This window comes from Pelophylax lessonae (assembly GCF_965119305.1).
Source record: "Pelophylax lessonae genome assembly, chromosome: 7".
In the NCBI taxonomy this organism is placed as follows: Eukaryota; Metazoa; Chordata; class Amphibia; order Anura; family Ranidae; genus Pelophylax; species Pelophylax lessonae.
This window is the reverse complement of record NC_138774.1, coordinates 205269610-205293093: the sequence shown is the minus strand read 5'-3', so window position 1 is coordinate 205293093 and position 23484 is coordinate 205269610.

The window sequence follows — 23484 nt, the reverse complement described above, 5'->3', positions numbered from 1 at the left end:
ATGTATCTTGAAGAGACGACCACAACACTTGTGACTTTCACCACATATAACGCTGGTCTCTTAATAAATGTAAAAGACCCCCACCATAGAGACAAGTTTCACCGTTAAAGAGGCTCCTGTTCCCCTGAGGATGTTGTTTGATGGTGAAATCTGTTGGGCGGGGCTTAACCTGTGACGTCATTGCACCCACCGAGTTGACACTGGCGAGGCCTTGGTACATGCTGTGACATGTTGTATTTTCCTTTACTTCTGTAAGTACCTGCATACTATTTTACCCACTTAGGGACCAGGCCTATTTCTGACACTTGTTGCTTACAAGTTAAAATCAGTAGTTTTTGCTATAAAATTACTTAGAGCCCCCAAACATTATATATATATATATATATATATATATTTTTTTTTTTTTTAGCAAAGACTCCGGAGAATAAAATGGTGGCCATTGCAATATTTTATGTCACAAGTTATTTCTGAAGCAGTCTTTATAAATGCAATTTTTTGGGAAAAAATACACTTCACTGAATTTAAAATAACTAAACAGTAAAGTTAGCCCAATTTTTTTGTATATTGTTAAAGATGATGTTACACCGAGTAAATAGATACCTAACATGTTACGGTGACAAACTACGGTAGCGAGGCTTTAAAAACATTCAATGGTTACCAGTTTAGAGTTACAGAGGAGGTCTTTCGCTCGAATTATTGCTCTCCCTCTGACGATCGCAGTGATTTGAACACCATTAACCACTTAAGCCCCGGAGGATTTTCCTGCTAAAAGACCAGGGGGTATTTTGCGATTCGGCACTGCGTGACTTTAACGGACAATTGCGCGGTCGTGCGACGCTGTACCTAAACGAATTTGGTGTCCTTTTTTTCCCACAAACAGAGCTTTCTTTTGGTGGTATTTGATCACCTGTGCGATTTTTTGATCACGCGCTATAAACAAAAAAAGAGCGACAATTTTGCAAAAATAGCAATATTTTTCACATTTTTTTATATGAAATTCCCCCAAAAAAAATATGTAAAAATCAAAATGTTTTAACATTTTCGGCCAATTTGTTTTATCCTACCTATGTTTGGTAAAAAAAATCGCAAAAAGCGTATTTTTATTGGTTTGCGCAAAAGTTATCGCGTTTACTAACTAAAGATTTTTGTCATATTTGTTGTTTTTTTTTTTTTAACGCGTAATGGCGGCGATCTGCGATTTTTTTGCGGTACTGCGACATTGTGGCAGACAGATCGGACCCTTGACTGACATTTTTGACACTTTTGGGGTTACCAGTGACATTTCTACAGTAATCAGTGCTATACATATGCACTGTTACTGTAAAAATACACTGGTAGTGAAGGGGTTAACTTTATTTGGGAGGGAGGGGCTGTGTGTGTCCCTAGGGGCGTGCTTTCTACTGTGATTGGCTGTGGCTTGAGCTGTAAGGACACTGATCAACGGATCTACATAGTAGATCCGTGTGATCAGTGTCTTTACAGCGAGGAGAATGACAGGTGGCTTGTTTACACAAGCTGCCTGCCTTTCTCCCTCTCCCCCGACGATCGCCGAGTGACCGGCGGACATCGGGTCCGCTGGTCACACGCGCGGGGGGGTCCGTGACCGTGCGGGAGCGCGCCTCCGCGGGCGCGCGCTCGCTCCCCAGACCCTCCCAGGCTAGTGACGTTAATTAACGTCACTCTGCCTGGCAGGGGCTGACCGCCGCAGTAAATCTACTTGCGGCGGTCGGCAAGCGGTTAACATTTGCGGGTGCGACTTACGTATGCATTTTCTTTGGTGCGCGAGCACGTGGGGACAGAGGCGCTTTAAAAAAAATTCTTATATATTTTATTCATTTTTTTTTTTTTACACTGTCCCTTTAAAAAACAACAATCTGATGACTTTTATTGCTGTCACAAGGAATGTAAACATCCCCTGTGACAGTAATAGGCAGTGACAGGGAAAGTATTCACAGCACTTGACTCCACATTTTTTTATGTTACAGCCTTATTCCAAAATTGATTAAATTCAATATTTTACTCAAAATTCTACAAATACCCCATATTGACGTGAAAGGAGTTTGTTTAGAGTCTTTGCAATTTTTTTTAATAATAAAAAACAAAAAAAAATCACATGTACATAAGTATTCACAGCCTTTGCCATGACGCTCAAATTTGAGCTCAGGTGCATCCTGTTTCCACTGATCAGCCTTGAGATGTTTCTACAACTTGATTGGAGTCCACCTGTGGTAAATGCAGTTGATTGGACATGATTTGGAAAGGCATACACCTGTCTATATAAGGTCCCACAGTTAACAGTGCATGTCAGATCACAAACCAAGCCATGAAGTCCAAGGAATTGTCTATTGGCCTCCAAGACAGGATTGTATCGAAACACAGATCTGGGGAAGGGTACAGAAAAAATTCTGCAGCATGGAAGGTCCCAATGAGCACAGTGGCCTCCATCATCTGTAAATGGAAGAGGTTTGGAACCACCAGGACTCTTCCTAGAGCAGGTCACCTGGGAAAACTGAGCGAATTGGGGGAGAAGGACCTTATTCTGAGAGGTGACCAAGAACCCGATGGTCACTCTTGAGCTCCAGCATTTCTTTGTGGGGAGACAAGAACTTTCCAGAAGAACAACCATCTCTGCAGCACTCCACCAACCAGACCAAAGCCACTTCTCAGTAAAAGGCACATGACAGCCCACCTGGAGTTTGCCAAAAGGCCCTAAAGGACTCTGAGACCTTGAGAAACAAAATGATCTGGTCTTATGAATCAGATTGAACTTTTTGGCCTGAATGGCAAAAGCCTCATGTCTGGAGGAAACCAGGCACTGCTCATCACCTGGCCAATATCATCCCTACAGTGAAGCATGGTGGTGGCAGCATCATGCTGTGGGGATGTATTTCAGTGGCAGGAACTGGGAGACTAGTCAGGATCAAGGGAAAGATTAATGCAGCATTGTACACAGATATCCTTGATGAAAACCTGTCCAATGGCGCTCTGGACCTCAGACTGGGGTGAAGGTTCATCTTCCAACAGGACAACAACCCTAAGCACGCAGCCAAGATAACAAAGGAGTGGCTATGGGACAACTCTGTGAATGACCTTGAGTGGCCCAGCCAGAGCCCAGACTTGAACCTGATTGAACATCTGAGAGATCTGAAAATGGCTGTGAACCGATGCTCCCCATCCAACCTGATGGAGCTTGTGAAGTCCTGGAATAAAGAATGGGAGAAACTGCCCAAAATAGGGGTGCCAAGCTTGTAGCATCATACTCAAAAAGACTTGAGTCTGTAATTGGTGCCACAAGTGCTTCAACAAAGTATTGAGCAAAGGCTGTGAATACTTATGTACATGGGATTTTTTTTACTTTTAATAAATTTGCAGAGATTTTAAACAAACGTCTTTCATGTTGTCATTATGGGGTATTGTTTGTAGAATTTTGAGGAAAATAACGAATTTAATCCATTTTGAAATAAGGCTGTAACATAATAAAACGTGGAAAAAGTGAAGCGCTGTGAATACTTTCCAAATTCTGACGTCACTTCCGGGTGACTCACTGACCCGGGAACAATTGAGCTATAAAGGAGGCAGATATCCAGCCTCCGTTATGGCGGTCATTCCCCATCCGGGGGTCACTGATCTGTGTCTTCGAGGAGCATTTGGAGGACGCGCTGCATGGTAATCCTTATCTCCTTATTTCGCCTCTCTGTCCATCTAGAGTTCCAGTCTAGTTTTTAATTGTCTATTTGTTGCTAGCTTTTTTCGTTTTGGAGGAACTGCCTGCTATTTTACTATATGCCTTATGTCCGGCTATATATGGGACAGGTGAGTATATACTAACTTTAACACCGACATTGGCCACCCTTCACGGCCCCTGTCCTTAGACATCTGGCACCTCCCCCTTGTGGTTTTTCCCTGTAGGTGTTGGTGTTCCATATATCTAATCTACTTTGCTGATTAGGGTTCATTAACCCTGTGGGTGCTGGTTCTTGTCAATGCTGTTATTTATGCTTTCTGCATCTCCATTTTCGTGGGATATTTCCTGGCTTGGGTATATTGCTATTGGTCGCTATAATTACCCCCTGTTACATCTCTTGGATGCCGTTACCTGCTACTCTAACTGGCCCTATGACATCTCACTCCTTACCACAGGCTTACCCTATATTATGACTACCTGATTCCCTTTCAATCTGACCATAAGCAGTGCGTGCTCCTCCAGCTACCTCAACAGGTCACCCCTCGTGATTACTAATTACAAGATTGGTTTATTATTCTTCTGGTGCCTATCGGTTGGCTCCAGCAACATCTTCCTATGGGTAGGTATTGTTACCTGACTTATATTATCCTTTATGTCTTGCTACTTTCTCCCTTGTTCCCCATAGTGATCCCTTTACTCCTGAGACCCTTGAATCAGTGACCCATAGCCCACCCAGTTTGACCATGACTGGAGGTGAGTCTACCATCTCCCTTCTTCCCCCCCCCTCTGTGCCAGCTGTACTATTTTAGATGTTAATTATGAGAACACTCTAGCAATTTGCCAGTTAGTGTTCTAACTGGCGACATGTGTTAATTGCTTGGACATACTCAACTTGCAACATCAATGTTCATTTTACTGATGGTATGTTACTATACTAATCCCATTGTATCCTACCACACAGAATCTATATTCCAAACCGCTCCGGATGAAGTCTGAACACCAGGCGAAACATGTAGAGCAATTGGATATATTGGTTTATTTCCTTTTGGAAGCTGTTATTATATTGTACAGGACGCTCTGCGTTGCCTGCACCGTGGTGCGGCCTGTGTGCAGCGTATAGCGCCCTATTTCTCCTTTGTATATCATTCAAATGCAATCTTGTATTGTCTGTAGCATTGTATGCTTTAGGTGTGAGGTCCTCCCCACTCACCTATCATTTGTATCCTCTGATCAATGAAATTGTCCATGTTGATCGGTCGATACACACTTTTGTGGTCATAATACGTATCTTAAATAAAGTGTTGTTTTTTATTACGATGCCTTCAAAGTCCATTTTTTCCTCCCCCCTTCGTTGTATTACTTTCCAAATTCACTGTACATTATACTAGATGTGGGTCACATGGGCACTGGGGGACCTCTCACATAACGTAGACCTGGACATGATGAGAATCCTTCCTCACGTCCCCTTTCTTTCTACATTCTCCACTCAATTACAGCCTGGAAGAGTGTGGCCTAGGAACAGAGAGAGACTTGCCATAAATGTCAATAACATGGACATGTGAAGGGGTAAATAGGACCCCTACACCAGTTTACAGATCAGATTAGTACACTTAATTTGTATCTACCAGCAAGTTAAATCCCTACAGAATGGAGAAGAAACCTGCCCACCAACTGCCATCACCTTCTTTAATGAGAATGCCTCAGTAAGGAAATTCTCTTTGGACAGGAGGATGGTAGGTGGTCAGACCCCAGTAACAAATTGAAACTAGTTTCAGAGAGGCACACAAAGGATGATTTTTGGTTAAACAGAATGCAGACAGGTGTAGGTTTACCCACTGTTCTGTAGGTGGCAGTGTGCCTTTATTGCAAATAGAGTCTGTTAGGGGATGTGTCCCCTTGGAAACTCTGTTAGGGTCTCAGAGAAGCCAGTCCCCCATTTGGACGCTGCAAACTCTGAGGACCTTGGGCAGCCATCTAGACCGGAAACCCTATATATAGGGTCTCCTTTGTCATTTGAGCATGCCTGGAGCGAGTGGTAGGTCAAGGACAGGGACCCTATTGGTGAGAGAAAGTGATTAGCGCAGAGAAAGGTTCCTGTTGAGTAGGGTCAGAACAGGGACAAAATCTACCGGAAGAAACACAACATTAAGAACTTTGTGTGTGGTCTCTCCCTAACTGGGTACCCTGGGCCTAGGCCCTGTCTACAAATGGTCATCTTAGGGCAATGCATTTACTTATAAACATTTCTAAAGCTTGACAGATTCACTTGAATATTCTTATATATTATTATCAAAGTATCAGCCAAATGAAAAGATAAACAGCAACGTGCAGATGGAAGTTTACTGAACAAATGCAGGACCAATTGACAGTGCAAGAAGGATGGTAAATGAGTTATGCAATAAGCAAAGAACAAGTAATAGCATATAAAAAAAAGTGCAGCGCTTAAAAACTTATATGTAAAATAATATAAATAATTTAACGAAAACATCCGGGACACCCCAGATTATGTCTTAGCAGACGAAACATGTAGGGTCCATATTCTATCCAGTCCACTGCGTCCTACATGCTGTTTCCTTGTTGGATTTTATAATAGGCCTATTTTCTTAATGTGATGTAAGTGTTCTACCTATTTTAATAAATATGCCAAATACGGTTTTACACTATGAGGAGGCTCTTTTTTGTTTTCATGACCCATCGGAACGCACAAAACAAATGAGTGAGTGGCAATCCTGTCCAGTCATGAGTAGATGATGTGAGACCCTCTAAACGGCTTCCGTATCCAGTATTTGGAGTATACATGCCTTGTTGACTCAGTACTACGGTATTGGGGTCCATATGTTCTGATAAGCGCAATAACCAATTTTGGTGGTGGATATTCAGATACGGGTGTTTTTATAGATTGTCATCTAGATTGTCCATCTATAGTCACTTCTGCTCCACTGGAACTTTTCACTTTGGACTTTTTGAATTATACTGTATATATTTTTTACAGAATGATATTTCCTATTTTTGCACTTTATAGATTTAAACTATGATATATATTTCTGTGACTTTTTCACATATAGGTATTTTAAGTATTACACTTTTTGTATATCCTATTGGTTCATATATGTTTTTGTGAGATTATTTATATTATTTTACATATACCTTTTCACACTGCACTGCAATTTTTTATGTAGCAGGATTCCCAGCCATTTTGCTGGATATGGGTCCGCCTGGGTTACCGCTAGCAACAACAGCACATTTAAGCATGTTCTCCAAGTGTGAGCACTGAGACAATGACCAGTCCAGTATCTTTGGATTTTCTGTATTTATTGAGAACTTGGATGGGAGAAGGGAATGAGTGGGATACTCCTTTGGCTCAACTATGCACAAATCGCTGGGGACAACTGAAAAATGCCGATTGGCGCTGACTTGACGCTGGCTAGATGCCAGTCAACTCTGGTTGACGCTGGTTAACACTGGCTTGTTGTCTGTTACCTCCAAACTGATTTTTGACTGCTTTCTTGCATAAAGAAGTCCTCTTTAAGCTCCCTTAAGCACTCCTTGCTGAGGTAGCTACTTGTACTACTGCTGTGCTGCTGAACACTTCAGGGCCCACACGGCGCTCCCTTTCACTCACTTATCTTCAGGGCTTAGACTCTGGCACCCCCTTTCTAAGCCTTCTCTACAGGTTAGCTGGCTCCTGGATCCCTCTGACCTTCTGGAGTGGTCCCCTCTCCTAGGCAGACCTCTGGGCAGTTTTGAGTACTAACAATACTGTTTTTCCTGGAAACTTCTGCCCAGCAGCTCCACTCGGTCCTCCACAGCACACTGGATCCCTCTCTGCAGCTCAGCTCAACCTTCGTCCTCTAGGCCGACTGCCCAGGACACCTTCACTATCGCTGACAGGAGGAGAGACAGCCATCACCCTCCTCCTGGGACTCTGCTTCCTACCAAAGTCGCTCTGTCATGTGCTCCCCTCAGACTAATACCCCATCCCAGGGTGCATTGCGGCAGATTCCGCCCACTGAAACTAATATAAGCCCTGGTGTGCTATTGGTCAGGTTTCCTTCACCGTCCAACAAGAGCCCTCATTGGATACCGTGGGGAGACTCCCCAAGCTCAATAGATACACCTGGAAACAAATGACAGCCTAGCTGAATGATCAGGCCCCCCTGATAAGCAGACAGGGCCAAAATATGCTCTTTCCTAGCACCCACCTAGGAGGGTGCTACATCTTTACACAATATTTGTTCACAATTGCTTTTCAATTGTAGTGCCGGCAGATACACAGTGTTTTGTTTTGTTTTTTTAAATCATTTGGCGCGGTATTCTTTACTGTACAACAAATATTAGCAGGCAATGCAACTATTACAATAACAGGGGCTACCTAGGTGCAGTTTTCCACTAAGGGCACTAGGGGACAACACAGTACTGTCTGTAAGACAGAGAAACTATACGAACAGTAAACTACAAATTCACCTTCACTTCCTGCCATGCGGAAGAAACAGGAAGTGAGAGGAAATCTCTACAAAGTTAGGTGGAATGTTGTTGACGGAATCCTCCCTCCCATCTAATCCATGGTGGGACTGGCTCAGACCATGGGATGCTCTAGGTTCTGCCCTCCCCTTCTGGTCCCTCTCCCCAGTCCTTCTGGTTTTCCTCTCTTGCTTTACTTTCCTTCTCCCTCTTTCTCTCTTTTCCTTGACTTTTTCTCTTCCTGTTCACTTTTGTATCAGTCTGCAAGGATTGCTTCTTCTTTATTTCTTTCTCACTTTTTTCTTTACTCTTCCACTCATTTTTATGGTAGCTTTAGGCCTACTGATCCGCCTCACCAATTTTTCTTTTTATTTTTTTCTCGAACGAGATTATTTACTTCATCTTTATTCACAGTTCTTGGGGGACTGGCATCATTCTCGCTTCTATTACACCTCGTTTAGCTGCTTCAGTCTGGGGCACAGCATGATCCCCTTAGGGGTGCCCCGGTTGAACTGGCTCCCGCTCTTCCTCCTGGACGTCAGCCCCACTATCCCCCTCCCACTGGTTTGGCGTTCTGACTTCACTACGTTTTCTGGTTAGGCCATTGCTACTGCCTCAATTGTGGGAAGAATGTCAGTTTGTACATGCAATACTTCTGCTATGTTGAACCTTTTTTATGCGAATCCTTGCTGTTTGTTTGATTGTTCTTATGCAGTTCTATTGTTATCTTCTCTGAAAACTCAATAAAAACCATTGAAAGCAAAGTTAGGTGGAAATTTAGGAGGAAGTGGAAGAACAGAATTGTGGGAAATGTAGTTCTGTATAGAGAGCATACTGTTATCTGGATTACTGAGGAAACTGCACTCCCAGGGAGCAACGGGGCAAGGGAAGGACCTGAGCAGAGCCTATAGACTTACCTGCTTCACAGCACGCTCATTCTCTTGCTTCCGGGACTCAGCGAGGACAGACCAGCCTGAAAGGCGTGCTGGGACACAGTGGGTGTTGAGGCCTAGCGCATGTGGCCTGGAGAGAGCGCGGAGCCCATCTTCAGCAGTGCGGATGCTGGTGTTTGCACAGCGGTGGCAGAGCCAGTGAAGCTGAATGGACAGCGAGCGGCACTGAGAGAGCGACCTAGTACAGTGTACGTTGAGAGTCTTGCCTGTGATGCAGCATCAGGAAGAACAGTCTTGATGGAGGACAAGATGGTCACTCGTGGACACTGACGTTGCTTTGGTGCCTGGTGATCATTGGGAACCACAAGTATATATTTGCACACAAAATACACTGACAGCAGTTAGAATCTCATTGACATCTGGAACCATAGGATTACAAATATCACCTGAAAAGTGATAAAGAGCTCCAACTGCTGGTGAAGAAGTGCAAGGCCTTGCTAGCATAGAGACTACACTTTCTCTAATCCTTAAAGGGGGCCCCCGGTTCTAGAATATTTCTGCCAGTTGATTTAGACTGTTTATTTAGCTGTATAAGAAGAAGCAGTTTATAGTTGAGGTTACTATATCCGAGTCACTATAGCAGTCATTGCAGTAATACATTATAGTCACTCTCAATTAATATAAACATATACATATATTGTTATGTGTTGACATTTACTGGTGTCAGTCTCCCAGGTTTCGCATACATTACTGAGATTTGGAAGATTGGCACCATACCTACTCCTACCTACAGATTTATTGTTGTTTGTATGCCTGTCTCATTTGCTTTATTCTAGTAAACAGTTAAACTGGTGGTGTTCCATTGTGTAAGTGTATTTTTAAAGGTGCACCCTAAAAATGACCAGGTGTGTCAGTAGGGCCGAGCTTGATCTTGGGGGTTGAGAGGCAAAGCAAGGGACCCGTTTTACTTAAGCGGCTCCTGAGGGGGTAGTGCTACATGTATGTATGCTTTTAACAAAATACAAGGTAGCAAGTGAGAGAAATTCATTCTGATCCTGAAGATAACTTAGTATTTATGTGTATGTCTTATTTAATAATGCAGGAAGATAGGATATGTAGGGAATCTAAACACAGCGCGGGATCTCTTTTTTGATTTTTTACCAGTAAAGGTGGATCTACACTTTAATTTATATTTTTTTGATTGCACAGATATTTGGTCTGCTCTCCCCAAACATTCCTGGAGGTCAAGATGGCCATGAGTGATTTTTATCTGTCAGCATTGTTATTTACAACATCACATATCAATAAAAAGAGGAATGTCTGCCCGTGTGGGAGGATACAGCCCAATATAAAGCGTACTAACTCCTCCTGGCGAGGGAGGTGGGTCACTCCGGTCAAGAATGTGAACACAATCTTCTTGCTGGCAGTAAGAACATTCCACAGATTGAAAAGGTAAGGTGTATATATGAAACATTATGATATTTGCTTTTTTTCTGTCATTCAACTCTGCTCTGAGATGTTCGGCAAAGAAAATGGCCGCAATACAGCAAAAAGCCTATGTCAGGAATAGTAATAAATATATATATACAGTATTGTGAATGGTAGATACCAGCCTTTTTTGGCCAAGGTGCCCAGGCACCCTGGAGGGCCTTGAGGTTTCTTCAGGGGTGCCTTGGCAAAATGCTTAATAATTGCAGCAAAATGGTATACAAGTCAGCAGATGGATGAAGCTTGCCTTTTAGTTCCCCAAGCCAGAGGTTTTCATTGTGCACCATTACGACCTTCTAGCCACTGCTGTCCTAACAACCAATGGCCCTCCCCTGCCCCTCTCTGCCACCACTGGGGTCACATTAGCTGAGTGCTGGAGAAACACTGAGAGAGAAGAGAAACATTGGAATACTAGTCAGTACCAATGTGCAAAAGTGTATTGGATTTGTAAGAATAAATAACCTCAAGCGTTGGGTGTCCTGCGTGTGTGGATGTTGATGTATTATGTAAAACTATTACAATAGATTTTTTACATTTTAGAATCTATAATTTTAGAGGGTGCCTTAAGATTGTCCATAATTTTAGAGGGTGCGTTGAGACTGTCCATAATTTTAGAGAGTGAGTTGAGACTGTCCATAATTTTAGAGGGTGCTCTAAAGACTGTCCATAATTTTAGAGGGTGCTCTAAAGACTGTCCATACGTTTGGAGGCTGCCTTGAGATTGTCCATAATTTTAAAGGTTGTGTCACCAAGTTTCCAAGGGCTCTAGGTTTTATGACTGATATAGAGAAAACAAACTTGCATACCTCTCAAGGCTCCAAGCTTATGTGGGACTGTCCTGGGATTTAAGTTAAATCCAGGGGATCCATGCACCCAGCCTATTTTCTGGCACTGGGTCCTGGAACGCTCATTCCAGCATCTGGTGCCTTTGAAATAACTACAGGCCCACCTGGAGGTCCCAGTCCCCATAGTGTCAGGCAGTACTAGGAGGAGAGGGCCTGCCACCCTTCACACTCTCCAGTGTCAGAGCCAGGGGAACAGCGATCGCATTTAGGAGGCGCCAGGACAACACTTACAAAACAGACATGTCCGCCACACACTGACACCAGCACCTCAGATCTGCTACCATCTAACACCCAAACAACTGGAGCAGACAGCACTCTGAGCACTGGAATTGGCCAGTCTAGATAGTGTTGTCAATTCCATGTGAAAAAAAAGCAGAGGGGCATTGTTAAGAGCAAACAAGTCAGTAAGTTTGAAGTGTGCTGTATACAAGAGAACCATACTGATTAACTGGCAAGTAAAGCATGTGTAAATGTAGCACCCTCCTGGGTAGGTGCTAGGTTAGGTAAACTTAGTTACTGGCTCGCTGTAATCAGTGTAGCTGCATGTGATTGTTTTGGCCTGTTCTGTGTTTTACTGGCTCCAGGGTTGACCGCTTCCCCCTTTCTGCCTGAAAAGGTTCTGGAAGATAGTGTGGTTGGGAGAGTCAAATGAGCAGCTGAATATTTATGTAGCCCTTGCCAGTTCCTGGGGGGAGGTGCCCAGATGGTGGCTAGGAAGGAGCATAAATACTCTGAGACTGAGAGCAGAGGGTTTTTTTTCCTAGAGGAGAATATCCCAGACTGGAGGGCTGCTGTCCTCCCGGGCAGGCTTGCCATGTGTCTGCTGATGGCACCAGGGCTAGCTGGGGGGGCTATTGTGCTAAAAGTTGCTGGAGCTGACTAAAGGACTTTTGTTTGGGGATCTGGTCTAGTATCACTAGAAAGGTGCCTGGAAGTTATTGGAAGGAGACATCCAACTATCCAAGTACAGTTAGTGAAAGATCCCTGAGACTGCGTGTTACTGCTGTCCCTTGGGTGCTAAAGTCAATATTGGTTAAAGGGGACATTGTGCCTGGTGTCCTGATAAAGCTCAGTCCAATAATTTACATAGTTACATATAATTACATAGTAGGTGAGGTTGAATAAAGACAATAGTCCATCCAGTTCAACCTGTATACAGGTGTGTGTGGCTGTAATCATCTCACATAGCCCTCAATGTTCTGATCCTTGAGATGTACATCTAAGAGTCTTTTGAAAGCCACCATACTTCCCGCAGAAACCACCTCTTGTGGTAGAGAATTCCACAATCTTGTTACCCTAACAGTAAAGAAAAATTTGTTTGTGCAAGGAATGTTTTAGGGTGAGTGGCCCTCAACTCCACTAGTGTCCCTCCCTAAGGCAGTATTCTCTGATGTCTCCTTGAATTGTAATGGTGAACCTCAGGAAAGCAGCTAAATAGAAGTTGGTATCCAAACATGACGAAGGATTTGTAATTCAGCTCATCCTGTTGTCCTATTATCCAGGTGACCTCACTATTATCGAAGGCTAATAAGCAGCGCATCTTTATCACTGCCCCACCTCCCACCTGCTGATTAGATTATGAAGGTCATCTTTCTTCTTTCTCCTGCTGTCACCCAACTTCCAAGTGCTGACACCCTCCTACTGTACTCAATTCCACAACATAGGAACTAATTGTTCTGTATTCTAGAAAAAGAACTGTGAGAACGAATTACCCTTATCCTTGAGATAACACAGAAAGTGTGCACAGGACACAGGACAGCTCTGAATTTCTGACTAAAGCTGGCCATACATGGATCAAAATTTGTGTAGCCTTTCCTGATTGACATAAGTCGATCATTATATCGACTTCTGAAGAACGGGAATGTTGGAAAACTTGTGTTGATCAGCAACTGCAGCCAGTTGGCCTTCGCCGCTGATCAGTGTTTTCCAACAACGGAGAGTCCTACAACATCCCGATGGTGGAGATTTCTACATCCACCTTGCTAGTGTGGATGGAAGAATCTGTTCCTTTTTTTCATTCAGCAAACTGGAAAAACAGAAAAAAAAAACTAGTCATCTTTGGCCTGTTTGAATCAACAAATATTATTTTTTTTAAACATATGTAGCACCCTACAGGTAGGTGCTAGGTAAATGTATAGTGGGCCTCGTCTGCTTAACAGCAGGGCTGTGATTTGTTTGGTATGGTGTCAGGGCTTCCAGATGTGCCTGCTGAAGGGAGAAGTATCCCCACTGGCTCCTGTGAGAGGCTTCTCATAGGGCAGTGTGGGAAGCCCAATCAGGGGACACATCCCAGCCAGTAACTACACCGGAAGGCAGATTAGGCTGCAAAGGATTCTGGGAGTGGGTATAAGTTTGGGGGGAAGTGAGTGACATGGTGTCTTTGGCGGGAGTGCCGCTGTCTCTCCTTCTGTCTAAGGAAGGTGGATGTCTCAGGGTGTCACCTGAGTGTCCAGAGAGTGCTGAGTTGAGCTGAGGGGGATTCGGTGTGCCGAGAGAGCCTGCGGATAGAGAGAGGGGTCCAGGCCCAGGAAAGCTTACACAGGTCGTGAGTACTGAGGATTGCCCCTGGGGGTCGGCCTGAAGTTAGAGGGGACCACTCCGGAAGAGGTTCTGGGATCCAGTGCCAGCTAGTTGTAAAGGGGGTACCTAGGTTGAGGACCCTGAAGCTACAGAGGGGGTACATAGTCAGTGGACCCTGAAGATTTCAAGTTAAAGGGGGCACCTGCGGTTGGGCCCTGAACTGTACAGAGTGTGTCAGTTGCAAGTTCAGCTATACAGAGTTCTACCTCATACTACCTCAAGCTAGTCAAAGCGGGAGACAATATTCAGTGACTTCTACAGTACAGCATAACAGTGTCAGGAGTTCTACAGTTCTCAGTCCTGGATCTTCTGGACTAATAGTCGAGGATTCAGCACTTCTGTGTTCTACAGGATATTCTCAGTGTTAGTGAGCGTTGGCTGGCGCTGGCTGGCATCAAGGAAGCGCCAACGGGCATTTCTCAGGAGTAAAGTCCCACATGTAATTAGTTCAAGCCTCAAGGAGTATCCCACTCATTCCCTTCTCCCATCCCCTTAAAACCAATAAAAAAACCACAAACAAAGATGCCGGAGTTGTCGCTGCTTCAGTTGTCACACCCAGGGTCACAGCTCACTTGGCTGGAGAGAGTACCGGTACTGATGGCAGACCCACATCAGGCCACAGGCCTGGAAACCTTGCTACATATACTGTATATAGCAATAAACTTTCAATGATGAATTCAACAGATCAAAAAGTAGAAAATAAGGGAAGTTCATTCCGTGAATTTACATACACTTAACTATATATACAGTTGAATTCCAGGGTGTCAAATTGTGTAAAGGGGTACCTACGTCCTAATCTAGGTAAGGCTCTGGTGGGGACCAGCTATATATGTGAATTGTACCTCTGTTGTTCTGCATGTTATTTTATTCAAATATAAATGTTGTCTTTTTCATGCTATTAGATGCTGAATCAAGCTCTTTAAAAAAGATCTCTAAAAGTCCCTGAGGAAGCGGTTAAACACCACGAAACATGTCGGGCAGAATCCACTAGGATGATGCTCATTGCAGTTACTATAATGTACATTGTTTGTCTAAACGGTGTTATTAGTATTATAGAGCTTCTCCAGATGTAATGTATAATTGTTTATATACGATTTGTCTATGTGTTTTGTGTTTTTCACAAATGATTTTATGGTGATTTAATAAATTTATATTTTTATACGAAATTGATATTCCCCGTGCATGTCCAGTGTCTATGGTAGCATCAAAGTCCATCATGCCTCCATCTCTCCTTTCTATATATATACAGTTATACTTTAACCACTTTAATACAGGGGCACTTTCCTCCCTTCCTGCCCAGGCCAATTTTCCCCTTTTAGCGCTGTTGCAGTTTGAATGACAATTGCGCGGTCATGCAACACTGTACCTACACCAAATTTATGTCATTTCCCCCCAAAAATAGAGCTTTCTTTTGGTGGTATTTGATCACCTATGGGTTTTTTCCTTTTTGCTAAACAAATAAAAAAAGACCGAAAAGTTTGAAAAAAAAAAAAAGTTTTTTTTGTTTATGTTATACAACAGCGGTCACTAAATGGCGGCCCGCGGTCCATTGGCGGCCCGCGCGATGCTTCCGCCCGGACCACCACCTGTATTCTGCCCCCTCCTCACTGCGGCTCCCGGCTCACTTGCAGCCGGTGTCCTGTTAGGCCGCGAGCCGCGAGTAGGGGCGTGACGTCACGCGCGCGCCCTGCCCCCTGCTCCTGACTGATAGACATTGCGGTGTCCTGTCGGGCCGCGAGTAGGGGCGTGACGTCACTCGCGCGTCCCGCCCCCTGCTCCTGACTGCGGCTTCCTCTAAGCAGGGCAGCGAGCTAGGGTGTGACACTATGTGCACGCCCCGCCCCCCTGTTCGCGGCTTTTGGACAGCTCCTGGCTCCAGGTATGTGGAGCACATTTTTAGAGGGGAATATCTGCATTTAAAAAAAAACCTCTCAAGCTTTAACAAGTGTGCAGACAAGTGGCATATTTTGTTGTGCTCATTAGAGTGCCCCATAAAAGAAACAAAATATGCCCATCAGAGTACTCCCTTGACATAAAATGTGCCCCATATTTTATGCTAAGGGACAAGCTGATGGGCATATTTTATGTTAAGGGGCACGTTAATGGGCATATTTTATGTTAAGGGGCACGCTAATGGGCATATTTTATGTTGAGCGCAACGCTGATTTACACGTTTTGTTTTGCCCATCAGAATGCCCCCTAACATAAAATGTGCCCATCAGAGTGTACCTTATTTTATGTTAATGGTCACGCTGATGGGAATATTTTATGTTAAGGGGCACTCTGATGTGCATATTTATGCTGTGGTACACACTGATGGGCATATTTTATGTTAAGGGGCACTCTGATGGACATATTTATGCTATGGGGAACTCTAATGGGCATATTTTATGTTAAGAGCAACGCTGATTTACACGTTTTCTTTTGCCCATCAGCGATCCCACCATCATAAAATATGCCCATCAGGGTGCCCCCTAACATAAAATGTGCCCATCAGCATGACCCTTAACATAAAATATGCCCATCAGCGTGCCCCTTATTTTATGTTAAGGGTCACGCTGATGGGCAAATGTTATGCTAAGGGGCACGCTGATGGGCATATTTTATGTTAAGGGTCACGCTGGTGGGCACATTTTGTTCTGCCCATCAGAGTGCCCCTAACATAAAATGTGCCCATCAGCGTGACCCTTAACATAAAATATGCCCATCAGCGTGCCCCTTATTTTATGTTAAGGGTCACGCTGATGGGCAAATGTTATGCTAAGGGGCACGCTGATGGGCATATTTTATGTTAAGGGTCACGCTGGTGGGCACATTTTGTTCTGCCCATCAGAGTGCCCCTAACATAAAATGTGCCCATCAGCTTGCCCCTTATTTTATGTTAAGGGTCATGCTGATGGGCATATTTTATGTTAAGGGGCATGCTGATGTGCATATTTATGCTGTAGTACACACTGATGGGCATATTTTATGTTAAGGGGCATGCTGATGTGCATATTTATGCTGTGGTACACTCTGATGGACATATTTATGCTATGGGGCACACTGATGGGCATTTTTTATGTTAAGGGGCACTCTAATAGGCATATTTTATGTTAAGAGCAACGCTGATTTACACGTTTTGTTTTGCCCATCAGCGTGCCCCCTAACAAAATGTGCCCATCAGAGTGCCCCCTAACATAAAATGTGCCCATCAGCGTGCCCCCTAACATAAAATGTGCCCATCAGAGTGCCCCCTAACATAAAATGTGCCCATCAGCGTGCCCCTTATTTTATGTTAAGGGTCACGCTGATGGGCAAATTTTATGCTAAGGGTCACGCTCTCGGACACATTTTATGTTAAGGGGCACTCAAATGGGCATATTTTATGTTAAGAACAACGCTGATGAACACGTTTTGTTTTGCCCATCTTTCTGAGTCATAGCACAGACTTCAGATCCGGACCTCGGCCCAAAGAAAATTTTAGCGACCGGACCTCCTTGAATTTTAATTCATTACCCCTGTTATACAATTTTGTAAATAAATACGTTTTTTCCTGCACTGATGAGCACTGACGAGACTGCACTGACATGCACTGATGAGGAGGCACTGATGGGGTGGCACTGATGGGGTGGCACTGATAGGTGGCACTGATAGGTAGCACAGATTTGCAGCATTGGTGGGCACTGATAGGCGGCACTGCTAGGCGACATTGATGGGCACTGATAGATGGCACTGATAGGCACTGATAGGTGGCACTGATGGGCACTAATGGGCACTGATAGGCGGCACTGGTGGGCACTGATGGGCACTAATGGGCGGCACTGACGGGCGGCACTGATGGGCACTAATGGGCACTGATAGGTGGCACTGGTGGGCAATAATGGGCACTGGTGGGCGACACTGAAAGATGGCAATGATGGGCACTTGTGGGCAGCACTGATAGGGAGGGCACTGGCCGGCAGCACTGATGGGGAGGGCAATGGGGGGCTCCCTGAGCCCTGATTGCCATCCCTGGTGGCCATAGTGGGCATCCCTGGGGTCATAGTGGGCATCCCTGGGGTCATAGTGGGCATCCCTGGTGGTTCTAGTGTCACCCCCCCCCCCCCCCGAGGGTCTGCACTGGTAATCAATGATCTGATTACCAGTGCCGATCAGCGCTCCTTTACTCGTGCCTGTCAGGCACGGACTAAGGAAAGCCGATCAACGGCTGTTCCTGTTTACTATGTGACCAGCCGTGATTGGACACGGCTGATCACATGGTAAAGAGCTACGTCAGTAGTCTCTTTACCGAGATCGGAGATGCAGGGTGTCAGGCTTTTTCATCCAATTTTCGAATCGTGTGTACGTGCCTCAACAGTTGTTACTCAGTAAAGCATGACGCAAACTCTTTAAATAACCAGACTGTACCTACATATTATGTCCAAATGATGTTATGGAGGGACGACAGATGTCTTTTTTTCATGTAAAGCGAAGAGGGGATTTCCTGAGACTTTGTAAACCATTGCGCATTACTTTTATGAAGAGTGGGCAGAAGTTCCAAGATGTGATGTCATTCCATTATCCCAGCTACAAAACATTTCATAAATCATGAAATATTCATAGAACACAACAAAGCTTGGGATTCCATGAAAGTTGTTAGGACTTCCCCTCCAGTAATACTCAGAAGTCATCAATGTAATGTTCTACATTTGTATTGTCTGATGAACTTCATGTGTGGAACTAGCTGGAGAATAATTACCCTGTTAGTACGATGGCCTGCAAACATATTTTCTGATACCCGAGATGGTCTTTCTCTCACCCTATATGCACTCACACTTTCCAACTACCACCTCTGGCAGTATAACCTTCTTTACAATTCCAGTAAGGAAGTATGGTGTGTGGTTTAGGCCTCATGCACACAGGGCGTCAGAAAAAACGAGCTGCAGAGCTACTTCTAACGCCAGGAAAAAGCAGCTGTAAAAACATGCTTTTAGTCGCTTTTTCCATTGGCGTTATTGCACGTTTGGGCACGTTGGTTTTTAGCAGCGTTTTTTCTGCCTCAATTCAAAATCAATGGTTGCCTAGTAGCCGTCTTTCATATGGCTTTCAGCCCATTGATTGGAATGGAAGTCTCATCACAAGTCAGGTCAGGATGATCCGACTTGTGGTGCGACTGGCGCTGAGAATCTTGAGGGGGAACGTCACGCCAAAATGGTAAAAAAACGGCGTGGGGGTCCCCCCCCCCAGGTTCCAAACCAGGCCCTTCGGGTCTGGTATGGATTTTGAGGGGAGCCGAAAAAACGGCGTAGGGTCCCCCCCAAAATCCGTACCAGACCCTTATCCGAGCATGCAGCCCGGCAGGCCAGGAAATGGGAGGGGATGAGCGAGCAGCCTCACCCCCCTGGACCATACCAGGCCACACGCCCTCAACATGGGGGAGGTGGGTGCTTTGGGGCAGGGGGAGCTCTGCACCCCCAACCCCAAAGCACCTTGCCCCATGTTGATGAGGACAAGGGCCTCTTCCCGACAACCCTGGGCGGTAGTTGTGGGCGTCTGCGGGCAGGGGGCTTATTGGAATCTGGAAGGCCCCTTTAACAAGGGGGCCCCCCAGATCTTGGACCCCCTCCCTATGTGAATGGGTATGGGGTACATTGTACCCCTACCCATTCAACCCATAAAAGGCAGTGTATGTAAATAATGAAAGGAGACGTTTTGAGAAGTTTATTAAAAATCTTCAACCGGTCATCTCCCCTCTGGTCTTCTCCCCTCTGGTCTTCCCTCCGCTCTTCTTCCTCTGCTCTACTCCCGTCTGGTCTTCTTCTTCCTCCGGTCCTCCTCCGACAGTGTCTCCGGTAATTATGCCGACTCCAGTCTATGCAGCTTGTTATATAGCCAATAGGGGCGTGGCCTCCTGATGATGTCATAAGGAGACCCCATCCCCTTATGATGATACAAGTGTCGCACAAGTGTGAAAGGGGCCTTAGAGTTCCCTTCACTGGAACTAAGGGGCCAAGCCCAACCCCTGAAAAACAACCTCACACCTTAATCCCCCTTCCACCAAATGATTTGGGCCAGTGCACAAAGCAAGGTCCATAAAGACATGGATGAGCAAGTTTGGGGTGGAGGAACTTGACTGGCCTGCACAGAGTCCCGACCTCAACCCGATAGAACACTTTAGGGATAAATTTGAGCAGAAACTGCGAGCCAGGCCTTCTCGTGCAACATCAGTTCCTGACCTCACAAATGCGCTTCTGGAAGAATGGTCAAACATTCCCATAGAAACACTCCTAAACCTTGTGGACAGGCTTCCCAGAGGAGTTGAAGCTGGTATAGCAGCAAAGAGAGGGCCAACTCAACATTAAACCCTACGGACTAAGACTGGGATGCCATTAAAGTTAATGTGCATGCAAAGGCAGCTGGCCCAATACTTTTGACAATATAGTGTATTTATTCACTAGAGACCAGTGACATCACTGAGAATGCAGCCTACCATTTCACCAGAGACTGATGACCTCACTAAGAAGGCAACTTATCCATTCACTAGAGACAGGTGGCATCATTGAGAATTCAGCCTATCCATTCACAAGAGACTGGTGATATCGTTAAGGATGCAGCCTATCTGATCATTAGAGATTGATGACATCACTGAGAATGTAGCCTATCTATTTATTATAAATTATAAATGTATTATTTATATCATAACTGAGAGTGAATCTTGTCTATTTTAGAGACTGGTAGCATCAATGAGAATGCAGCCTATCCACTCACTAGTCTAATGCTATTCCTGGAGAAGCTGGTGGTTGATTGGGTCTTACTTCTACTGAAGGTAATTACCTGCTCGAGTAGTACCTGAACTCATCAACACACCTGGGGTTTACAATGGTTTTCCAGCCCTTAGATGTGATGGCTGCATTAGATTTTATTTTTTTTTCTCTTTATTTTTACCTTGTGGTTCTGCTAGTAACACAGTTACTGTTTTATGGTGGCTCCTCTAATTATGGATGAGCAGCGGAGTCCCTTATACAGCAGCACTGTCTGGAGAGAGTAGTGTTAGATGTACTAGCAGATTTAGATGTGACTAACAAATGAAAGCCCGAGACCAGGTACAATATTTAGGTAGTAACAGATTTATTAATAGAAAATGACCATTCTAAGCACCCCTGTCAGTAGTAAATGGTTTGTCTCAACCTTCGAACTTCCACTTTTGCTAGATGGATTGGTCTATTTAAGGAAGTTGAAAAATAGCACATGGTACAACTGGTACAAAAAAAAAAAAAACTGTTATAGGGCGGGCTCAGAAAAAATGTTAAAAGTGGTAGCACTTCTGAGAGACCAAACAAATATTACGGAATCCAACTCTAAAGCAGCATTGGGTCCCTGTTGTATCTTTGCTCAATCCCAACCAGTGGGAAGAAGCTTCCAGAGATAGAGTAGGAGGGTCAGCCTGGAGAAGGATCCTTTTCCCCCTCACTGGAGATTGTTGCATGGAGTCTGGGTGTCAGACAGCTGTCCTTGGACATTGTGAGTAGGACCTCATCTAGGATCCCAGGTGTGCTTGTAATTTGGTGGAGTGAAAGCCAGAGGTTACTACATGGGTTGGGACTGCTTGTATAGAGTCTCAAATTAGCGATCCCCTTCACCTCTAACAAAGGATGCTGTTAAAAGATTCTTGCTCAAGAATCTGTCGTCCTGTATGTTTCTTGTGTATTGGGGTATCCTGCATCCTCATTCATCCCTTCTGTTTGGATTGAGCCTGTGTGTGGTGGTGTGCGTTGAACTGGTGTTTGGGCCTGTGAGCCACTGAACAAGTAAGGGAGACCTAGGTAATTTCCTGGTCATTTTCCTCCAGGGGGTAGCGCTATACAAAATAAAACAGAAACAAATGGCTGACAACTTCTCACCTTCGTAGATGACACAGCAGCATTCTTGGTGACAGTCTCTCCATAGCAGGGTCTCCTCTGCATTCACACCACACTGCGGTTGTTGTAAATGTCCCTGACGTGCACAATGCAACATTTCACCTGCAGTAATATACAGTAGTTCCTAGCCGGTGGTAACAATATTTTAATGGCAACGATAAATCCACACAAATGGGTGAGGCACAGTAACTCTTTTACTCACAGTTGCCAACAGCACAGCCTTGCTGCAGCACTGCTGGAACAGCAGGTCTCTGGAACAGCAGATTCTGTAACAGCAGATTCTGGAACAGCTGGTCTCTGTAACAGCAGATTCTGGAACAGCTGGTCTCTGTAACAGCAGATTCTGGAACAGCTGGTCTCTGGAACAGCAGATTCTGGAACAGCAGATTCTGGAACAGCTGGTCTCTGTAACAGCAGATTCTGGAACAGCTGGTCTCTGTAACAGCAGATTCTGGAACAGCTGGTCTCTGGAACAGCAGATTCTGGAACAGCAGATTCTGGAACAGCTGGTCTCTGGAAAAGCTGGTCTCTCGAAAAGTAGAATTCTGGAACAGCAGAGTACAGTTCTTGCAGCCAGCTCTGTACATCATCACTTCTGCCTGTCTGAGGCAGCAGACCGCACTGTGCACAGCTCGGCAGTTCCATCCATCCACCGGCTGTCCCCTTAGTGCAGGTTCTCTCTCCCCTCTTTCCTCCATATGGTGGGCAGACCCAAGTCTCAGGCTTTCAGCAAAAAGGAGTCCTCTAAAGCACTTGGCTTGTTCCAAAATGGGCACTGCTCCCCCCTGTACTGGGGAACCTTTCAGGTTCAGCACTCTCCACACTGCATAAAATGTTCTGCAGTTGAGTTAAAAGAGCCACAGACAAGGCTACCCTAGAGGATGGTGACATCACTGAGAATGCAGCCTATCCATTCACTAGAGACCAATAGCCACTGAAAATTTAGCCTGTACAGTTGACTTCATTGACATCCGGGGGCAACATCTCTATTTAATAGAAACCAGTGATATCACTAAAAGTGTAGTCCATTCAATCATTCGAGACCAGAGATCGGGGACATCACTGAGATTACAACCTATCCCTTCAAAGATAGCAGTAACATCATTGGGAATGCAGTCTATCCATTCACTAAAGACCAGCAACATCACTGAAAATGCACCAAATCAATTCACTAGAGACTAATGGCATCAATGAGATGTAGCTCTATAGATGTACCTACCAATATCACCCCAAAGAACCTACCACTAGTGATTAGCGAACTGTACCAAAACTTGATTTGACCCCAACAGTTCAACATTAAAAAAAATGAACAACTCCAATTTCAAATTGCTTTTAACTCAATGAGTACCATTTCTGAAAGACAAGCAAGTGTCCTCAGATTGCATATGAAGCTGTAGTGGATCTTTGCTAATGAAAAACATCCGGGTACAGTGGAGGAGGGGCCTTTTCATACTTCTTCATGGGCAACCTTTCAAAATACAGGTTGCTTTACATGTTCCCGCCCCTGAATGCCCACTTCTAGGGAACCACAAGATGTCCGCCACCATGCAGCTACACCAAAATGGCCACTAGTGTGATCCCAGCCAAAATCACCACAGTCAAAAGTCCCCGCCAAATTTGCCACCCAGGAGGAGCCTCAAAAAATGGCAACC